Source organism: Pristiophorus japonicus, chromosome 6, assembly GCF_044704955.1.
Source record: "Pristiophorus japonicus isolate sPriJap1 chromosome 6, sPriJap1.hap1, whole genome shotgun sequence".
In the NCBI taxonomy this organism is placed as follows: Eukaryota; Metazoa; Chordata; class Chondrichthyes; family Pristiophoridae; genus Pristiophorus; species Pristiophorus japonicus.
The window spans coordinates 95240780-95250420 of record NC_091982.1 but is presented as its reverse complement, the minus strand read 5'-3'; the positions used below and the strand labels follow the sequence as shown (position 1 = coordinate 95250420).

Genomic DNA, 9641 nt, shown 5'->3' with positions numbered 1-9641 from the left:
CACCCCACCCCTCCCCACACCCCCTGCCCCTCCCCCACCTGTCCCCTCTCCCCCTGCCCAGCCCCCTCTCACTCCCACCCCACCCCTCGCCCACCATCCCTACCCCCAGCCTCCCCACACCCCCTGCCCCTCCCCCAGCTGTCTCCTCTCCCCCTCCCCCGCTCCCTCACCCCCTCGCGCCCCTGCCCGCCACCCACCCCTGCCCACCGCTCGACCCCCTGCCCTCACCCCTTCCTCACTGCCCCCCCCACTCTGCACACTCTCCCCGCCCCCTCTCATCCCCCCAGGCCCCCACACACCCTCCCTCTCCCCCTCATCCTCGCCCCTCCCCTCCCCCTCTCACCCCACCCCCACCCGACCCCCACCACACCCCCTCCCCTCCCCCTCCGCCTCTACCCCTCCACCTCCCCCTCCGACCTGCGCTCGTGCTCGCTGTCCAACGTGTAGCGGTCCCTCTTGCCGGGCTCCCAGCTGTGGCGGCGAAAGGGTGACCGGGACCTGATGGACGCCCGGATCCGCGACGATCGCCTCATGGCCACTCGCGGCTCGCCTTCGGGCTCCCAGTCGATGTCCCCCTCCTCCTCCTCGCCGGCCAAAGCCTCCTCGGCCTCCGGGGCACCGGCTGACCTCCGACCCCCGGGCAGGGGGCCCGGCTCCTCGGACTCGCTCGCGGCGCGTTCGGACATCGAGGGCCCTCGCTCCTTTGCCGTCTCCGTCTCCACAGAGTCTGCATTCCCTTGAACAGGAACCTCGGGGAGCTGCTTCAGGCGGCACGGAGAGCTGGATGGTGGGCGGGTCGCCTCCGGCTTCTATTCTCGTTGCGTCATCGAAGTGCCTGCCGTGTGGCTCACGGTTGGCGATCTCCGTAACAACCGGCATCCAGACAGCAGCTTCCTGTTCACCTCTTGATTTTCTTGTATCATTTTGGTTATCTTTTTGTAGATGAAGACAATCAGACATAACACAAATGGTGAAGCAACAGCAGCAAATAATCCATGTAACAAGGGCCATTCAGAAGCGCACCCGTCCTCCCTGTACTCATACTTCTTCATAATCAATATTACTGTGGTGATGATTGTTACATGCACAAACATGGCGATCAGAATAGGTAACCAGTTATTTGTCCAAAACCGTTGAAATGGACCCATTTTCTTTCCCAAAAACAGTAATATTGGCGAAAGCAAGAAAATAATTGAAACGATGAAAAGTGCCACTGTTTCAATGGACCAACCAAAGTTGTTGAGTAGACCCAGGAACGAACGCAGCTCCCTCACGTTCTGCGGCTTGGGTGCATTCTTGATGGCGTTGGTTTTCAGGTCAATAGGTCTGATGCATAAGCGGCGATTTTCCTCCCGAGGAATTCGACCTCCGGTGCCATGAAGACGCACTTCGAGCGTTTAAATCTGAGTCCCATTCTGTCCAAACGCAGTAGAACCTCTTCCAGGTTGTTCAGATGTTCCTTGGAGTCACGACCGGGGATCAGGATGTCATCTTGGAACACAACGGTTTTGGGAACGGACTTCAGTAGACTTTCCATATTCCTCTGGAATATTTCTGCAGCAGAGCAAATTCCAAACGGACACCATCCATGACGATCCAGAAAATGGCAGCAGCTAGAAGCATAAGTAGCGAGACCATCAGGAAGAACAGACAAAGAACAACCAGGACTTTCTGTGCTCGCTCATCTTTATTCCGAAATACTGTTGAGAGCATGAAGGCACTAACTGATGTCAGCATAAATCCCAGACCTGTGGTAGCTGCTGCTATTATCTTGTGTTCATAGGGAAGGATACCGTCGACGATTAATTCGAATTCTGCTTGCTCAAACTGGCCATTTTGTCTTGCAATGCAGGTAAAATGTCCACAATCCTCAAACACAGCATCAGGGATAAATACGGTGACATTGTCTTCAGACAGTTTGTAAATAGCATTTGCACTGACTGTGCCTTTCAGCCACTCAATGCTGGTAACGGGCTTTGAAGAAATGCATTTGAGTTCGATCGTTTGGTGAGCGTTGCTGCTATTGCTGGTTATTACAAGATCAAACATTGCGACTGTGACAGCTAGGAGGCAGAGCCAGCAGACGGCCGGGATGCGGAGAGACGCCATTGTCGGCGGCCATTCGACGGCCCGAGCGGGAAACGGCCCGACAAAATGGCGGCCAATAGGATGGGATGCAGTTATATATAATAATCTAAGATACATGGCAGAAGGTAAAGAGAGTTACTGTTGGAAGTTAAAGAGAACATTGCAGTGGTGTTTGTTATCCGTAGTATACTAAACAGTTAAAAGATTACTGAGTTAAGAGCCTTGAGCATTTTTATCCCACCCGGACTGGTTCAGGTCGGATTCTGGAAATAGAGGAAAGAGAAAGGTGCGGGTTTAATCCCTACAATAGAGAGATCAGTCATTACTTGGAGGGTGGGGTAGAGGAACAAAGTGATCTTGGAGTACAAATACACAAATCACTAAAAGTTGGGACTCAGATTAGCAAGACCATTAAAAAAGCAAACCAAGCACTAGGGATTATTTCTAGAGGTAAAGAATTGAAAAGTAGGGAAGTTATGCTGAAACTGTATCAAACCTTCATTAGACCACACTTAAAGTACCGTGTACAGCTCTGACCGCCATATTATAAAAAGTATAAAGAAGCACTAGAGAGGGTGCAGAGAAGATTTACAAGGATGAAACCAGAAATGTCAGAGTATATATATCAGGAAAGGATGAACAGGCTGGGTCTCTTTTCTCTTTAAAAACGAAGGCTAAGGGTTAACCTAATATAGGTCTTTAAAATTATGAAAGGTTTTGATAGAGTGGATACAGAGAGAATGTTTCCACTTGTGGGGAAGAGTATAACTAAAGTCCATCACTATAAGATAGTCACCAAGAAATCCAATATGGAATTCAGAAGAAATTTCTTTACCCAGAGAGTGGTGAGAATGTGCAACTCACAACCACAGGGAATGGTTGAAGAGAATAGTAAAGGTGCATTCAAGGGGAGGTTAGACAAGCATATGAGGGAGAAGGGAATAGAGAATTATGCTGATAGATTTAGATGAGGAAAGACAGGAGAAGGCTCAAGTGCAGCATAAATGCCAGCATAGCCTGGTTGGGCCGAATGGCCTGTTTCTGTGCCATATATAGATGAGGGTAGTGTGTTTGATGTAGTGTACATGGATTTTAGCAAGGCTTTTGATAAGGTCCCACATGGAAGACTGGTCACGAAAGTAAAAGCCCATGGGATCCAAGGCAAGGTGGCAAGTTGTATCCAAAATTTCCTCAGCAAAGGGTAATGGTCGATGGTTATTTTTGTGACTGGAAGGATGATTCCAGTGGGGTTCTGAAGGACTCGGTGCTTGGTCCCGTGTTTTTTGTGGTATATATCAATGATTTAGGCTTGAATGTAGGGGGTATGATTAAGTAGTTTGCAGATAATACAAAAATTGGACATGTGGTTGATAATGAAGATGAAAACTGTAGACTGCAGGTACATATCAATGAACTGATCAGGTGGGCAGAATAGTAGCAAATGGAATTCAATCCGGAGAAGTGTGAGGTAATGCATTTGGGAAAGGCTAACAAGGCAAGGGAATACACAATAAATGGTAAGACACTGGGAAGTATAGAGGAACAGATGGATCTTGGTGCGCATGTCCACAGATCCCTGAAGATAGCAGGACAGGTAGATAATGTGGTTAAGAAGGCATACGGGATACTTACATTGCAGCAGTTACTCACCAATAACCCGCTCACTGATGCCCAGTTTGGATTCCGCCAGGACCAGTAGGCTCCAGACCTCATTACAGCCTTTGTCCAAACATGGACAAAAGAGCAGAATTCCAGAGGCGAGGTGAGAGTGACTGCCCTTGACATCATGGCAGCATTTGACCGAGTGTGGCATCAAGGAGCCCTAGTAAAACTGAAGTCAATGGGAATCAGGGGAAAACTTTCCATTGGCTGGAGTCATATCTAGCACAAAGGAAAATGGTTGTGATGGTTGGAGGTCAATCATCACAGCCTCAGGACATGCTGCAGGAGTTCCTCAGGGAAGTGTCCTAGGCCCAACCATCCTCAGCTGCTTCATGAAAGACCTTCCCTCCATCATTAAGTCAGAAGTGGGGATGTTTGCTGATGACTGCACATTGTTCAGTTCCATTCGCAACTCCTCAGATAATGAAGCAGTCCACGCCCACATGCAGCAAGACCTGGACAACATTCAGGCTTGGGCTGATAAGTGGAAAGTAACATTTGCACCACACAAGTGCCTGGCAATGACCATCTCCAACAAGCGATAGTCTAACCACCGCCCCCTTGATATTCAATGGCATTACCATCGCCGAATCCCCCACCACCAATATCCTAGGGGTCACCATTGACCAGAAACTGAACTGAACCAGCTACATAAATACTGTGGCAACAATAGCCGGTGAGAGGCTGGGTATTCTGTGGTGAGTGTCTCACCTCCTGATTCCCCAAAGCCTTTCCACCATCTACAAGGCACAAGCCAGGAGTGTGATGGAATGCTTTCCACTTGCCTGGATGAGTGCAACTCCAACAACACTTACGAAGCTCGACTCCATCCAGGACAAAGCAGCCCGCTTGATTGGCACCCCATCCACCATCTTAAGCATTCACATCTTCCACCACCAGCACACCGTGGCTGCATTATGTATCATCTACAAGATGCACTGCAGCAACTCGCCAAGGCTTCTTTGGCAGCAACTCCCAAACCCGCGACCTCTACCACCTAGAAGGATAAGGGCAGAAGGCACATGAGAACACAACCACCTCCACGTTCCCCTCCCAAATCTCACACCATCCTGACTTCGAAATATATCGCTGTTCCTTCATCGTCGCTGGGTTAAAATCCTGGATCTCCCTCCGTAACAGCAATGTGGGAATACCATCACCACACGGACTGCAATGGTTAAAGAAGGTGGTTCACCACCATCTTCTCAAGGGCAATTAGGGATGGGCAATAAATGCTGGCCTTGCCAGCGACACCCACAACCCATGAATGAATAAATTTAAAAAACACTCTCCTTTATTAGCTGAGGCATAGATTATATCAGCAGAGAGGTCATGCTTGAATTGTATAAAACATTAGTTAGGCCACAATTAGAGTACTGCATGCAGTTCTGGTCACCACATTACAGGAAAGATGTGATTGCACTTGAGAGGAGATTTATGAGGATATTGCCGAGCCTGGCTATAAGGAAATATTGGATAGGCTGGGGTTGTTTTCTTTGGAACAAAGGAGACCTGATTGAGGTGTATAAAATTATGAGGGGCTAAGATAAAGTGGATAGGACAGACCTATCCCTTCTAGCAGAGGGGTGAACAACCAGGGAGCATAGATTTAAAGTAATTGGTAAGAGGTTTAGAGGGGATTTGAGGGTGGAAAATAATCACTCAGAGGGTGCTGGTAGTCTGGAACTCACTGCCTGAATGGGTGGGAGAGGCAGAAACCCTCATCACATTTAAAAAGTACTTAGATATGCACTTAAAGTGCCATAACCTACAAGGCTACAGACCCAGAGCTGGAAAGTGGGATTAGCCTGGATAGCTCTTTGTTGGCTGGCGTGGGCACGATGGGCCAAAAGGCCTCCTTCCGTGCTGTAAATTTCTATGATGCTATGATATCTTATGTAATCCTATGTAATCCTTTAATTTGCCAATGTCCTGTGTTAGGAAGAGCTGTAGCTTGCAGGGTTTGGACTTTACTCGTTCTCTTAGGGCAGGCAACATGTGGCAGCAAAATGCTTTCTCTCGGAAGATTGATAGATGCACCACATTCATCTGTGGGAGTAGATTACCTACAACTCTGTTGACTGGGGAGTGCTGCAAGCTGCAGAGTATAAAGGGCAGAGAACATCTATAGTAATGAGGGCTATATTTCAAAGTTCACGTGTATCCAAAGGCACCTTCAGTACTTTACCTTTCTATTGATGGGGCCTTAGATTTTTTAGAATATCACCCGACAGCCCCCAATCCTCCCTCGCCATGTAATACATTTCAACCTGAATAATTAGGATAAGAAATCCAGCTTGTCAAAAGCACAAGCTTATATTTTGTTGCATTAAAATTCAACAACATTCCTGTTTGAAACGTGGTGCTGCAATTTATTTTTCTATTCCCAATATTTATGTAATTTTTTAGCAGTGAATTAACATAAATTGTTAATGTACAAAATGGATTGTATAAATGGATTTCTGAAGAATCAATACTCGTACAGATTTTGAAAAAGGTGAGTTTTGTTATTTTTGTAGGTGCACACATTGCCTCTTGTAAAGCTGTACTCACTTGGTTTCACTCTCCTGTGCACGTCTTCAAGCTTCCTCTGCTACTTCAGTGCTTCAGGCAATGTTTATATTCTGCATTTGGAGCAAAACAGACGTGAAACCCCACAACTTGAAGGGACCAGTCCAGCTAACCTAATACTACCAATACAACTGCAGAGTTGAGCAACTGTTCACGGTACTAGACCCTGGATAATTGAGGCTCAGTGACAACTGAATATCAAAGGTTAATTAGTTTCAAGTACTTTTATCAGCTTTCCTTCAAGGAATTTTTCACCAAAGAATATGATTTTGCGAGGCTGCACTCCGATCCAGGGTTTCCCCTCGAGGGGAATGCAGATCACAGAATCAAGTCCTCCTGCTTCAACGACCTGTGCTCTGCTGAGAATACCTGGGAGCAAAGCCAAATAGAATTTACCCTAGTCCCATATTGCTTGATGATACATTTTCACTGGCACTCCAAAGCTTTTTTTTAGGTATTTGTTTAAATTTACTCTCACAGTACCTGTCTGCCAACTAAGAAATAATGTAGGGCTGCCTGATCAAATGTGAATGAATAAGAGTATTTGAACGTTTAGTTTAATATTGCCAGAAAGCATTTACATTATTTAAAATATCAATATTATGCCACACTTTGGATGCCTTGGTATAGATTTTCTAACCGGCATTACAGTTTGGGCAAATTCAATGGGCCCGAAGTTGGTCATTACATAAGGTCCACCCATTTCTCGGCGGTATGCCAGCGGTGCGTCGTTTCAAACCACCGACATACCGCCGAAACTGAAGAGTGAAATTTTGTTGGATTTTTTTCGGCGGTATGCCGGCGATATGTGAGCAGTGTGCAGCGGGTGGTAAGTAACATTGTAGTCGATCCAGATCGACTTTCTTATCGATGGACGGTGCGGCACTGCACTGCGCATGTGCAATTTATTTTTCCTTTTTGTTCAGAGAAGCTTTTTAACCACGATTTTGGGGGTCAGGGGTCACCCGCGCATGTGCAGTGAGTTGAAGTCGAGGGAGAGAGAGTGAGAAGGAGCAGTAAGCTATTCGAGGGTCAGTTGGTTTAATCATAGATTGCAGAGTTAAAAAATATTAATAACAAATAATAATTATACAGTATCAACAATAATAAGACATATTTTAGAAATGAAAAATCATAATGGAAATGCTCAAAAAAAAGTCGAAGCGCAGGAATATCGAGAAGGACGGAAGGTTGAGGGTGCCTGCTTTCGACGAGACGGAACTACCTGCCCCGCTGGAAAATATTATGGAGAGGTACTCTGACTTAACAAAGGGTGGTCGTGGAAAGCTCCCCCCAAAGGAATACAAAAGGATATGGGACGAGATCGGGGAGGCTGTGTCCTCCACAAGTACCATGGTATGCACCAGGGAAAGGTACTGTAAGAGATGGAACGACCTGGTGAGGGTTGCAAGAGTAAGTAATGATTTTATTTATGCACCCCCATGTGCCATGTACCATGTAAATGTAGGTTCAGTGTCACACGGATGAAGTTATTTATCCCAAGGTTATGGCGATGTATTTGTGCTTTCAGCCAATGACAAGATGATCAACGTAATATTTTGATATCTGTGTGTGTGTGTGTGTGTGTGTGTCTGCGATGTTAAATGGATTGAAGATTTTTACTTTCATTTACTTGACTTTCTGCAGAAGAAGACATTTGCAATAGCAGCGGATCAGCGGCGACAGAGGGAGGACCCCCAACATAAGAACCATTGATGGAGATTGAGATCCGTGCCCTGTCGCTGGTCGGGGATAGTAACTGTGCCACCACCGGCATTGGAGCTGACCCACTCACACAGGATGGTCAGTTCAATACAATCCCCGGTCTGTGTTGCAGTCCTGTAATGTCATGTAATGTAACCGTAACTGTAATGTCGGCCTCATGTAATGTAATGTAAGTTTATTGCACTGTAATGTTGGCCTCTTGTGATGTACTGCAATGTTAGGGGCATGTAACACAATGCATATATGTATTGTCTGTCACCAAATGTAATGCAGTAATGCAGCAGTGGTGGATATTTAAGTAAGGCAGCGCTAAGTCACTGTACTCATGTACTCATGTAACCCTGACCTCTCCCCTGGTGCCAAGCACTTTAAAATGTTGTTTTGTACTTCCAGACTCAGACGTTTCAGCCAAGACCTCGCAGAGAGACCAGACGACAGACCCACTGCCTCCACCTCTGACGTCACCCAAGCCCTCTCCCGACTTCACCACTGCCAGAGACGATGAAGACTGAGGAAGAGGAAGAGGAAGAGGAAGAGCCGCTGATCCTGTGGAGCCAGTGGAGGTAGACGTGGGGGTGGAGTTGGAGGAGCATACTCCAGTTCCATCTGGACCAGCTGGAACATCCTCCACCACAGACTCTATATTCAGGGGAGTCCCCCATACCTCCTCTGATTCTGCAAGACCAAGCGGTGCGCAGCAATGCAACCCCAGCATTGCAGTGCCTTTGCCACAGCGACGGAGGTTGGTGCAGAAAAGGTCCGTTGCTGCAAGACAGATAGGTGCGTACCAGGACATGGTGCATCTGTCACAGGCCAGCGTTGACATATGTTGAGAGCTGCTCAAGGCCATGGCTATGATTGCTGCAAACATCGCGGCGTTATTATTCAGTAATTGATGGGATCACCATATGGCGCGGAATCTGACTGTGTCATAGTAGTTGGGTCGACAGCACCTGAGGGTGGGGAGCCGCCAGCAGCTTCCAGCCCTGAAGCCGTGCCTTCCAGATCACGAGCTTCTCCTGAGGCCCCATTCATTGTGCCTGCAATGTCTGAACCCCAACGACAGCAACAGCACTCTGGGTGCGGTGCTACACACCGGCTTAGTACCAAAATGGGGAGGTCCGGGTTCAGGGGCACTGGGAAAAGGAAGGGTGGGAGTAAGAAAGGGAGGAATAGTCCCAATAGTCCCAATAGCACGTGATCGAGGTCGAGGACAGTAAATGGTCTTTTGTTGTAGTTGTTCATTTAATAATTGAAGTTTCAGTTTTAAAGTTTATTCAATTCATTAAAGTTGTTAAAGTTGTTACATAGTTATAAGTTTTACAAAGTTTTAAAATTGCTGTATATTTTTAACATTTTTACATAAACGTTTGAATTGAATTTAAGCACTCTGGTACAGTGTCAAACTTTTGGAGTAACAGTCATCAGGGGCCCAAAACGCAGCTCTCCACATTCAGGCAAAGCATTTATTTATGAACTGCTGACGTAACAATATTGCAGTGGCAAATACTCCATGTACCCTCCACTATGTTGTGGCAGGAGGCGGGGGTGGGAATGGGGATGGTGCCATGAATTCATCTGGAAGCTCCTCCTCA

The 9641-nt window shown here is 47.0% G+C and overlaps 1 long non-coding RNA gene across 1 annotated transcript; it reads left to right on the top strand.

Moving 5' to 3' along the window:
* The first annotated feature begins 404 nt into the window (after positions 1 to 404).
* Positions 405 to 9431, top strand: LOC139265188 (uncharacterized). The gene is made up of 3 exons (XR_011593496.1): positions 405 to 2213; positions 7969 to 8124; positions 8440 to 9431. It is a non-coding gene; the product is annotated as an uncharacterized lncRNA (long non-coding RNA).
* The last annotated feature ends 210 nt before the right edge of the window (positions 9432 to 9641 follow it).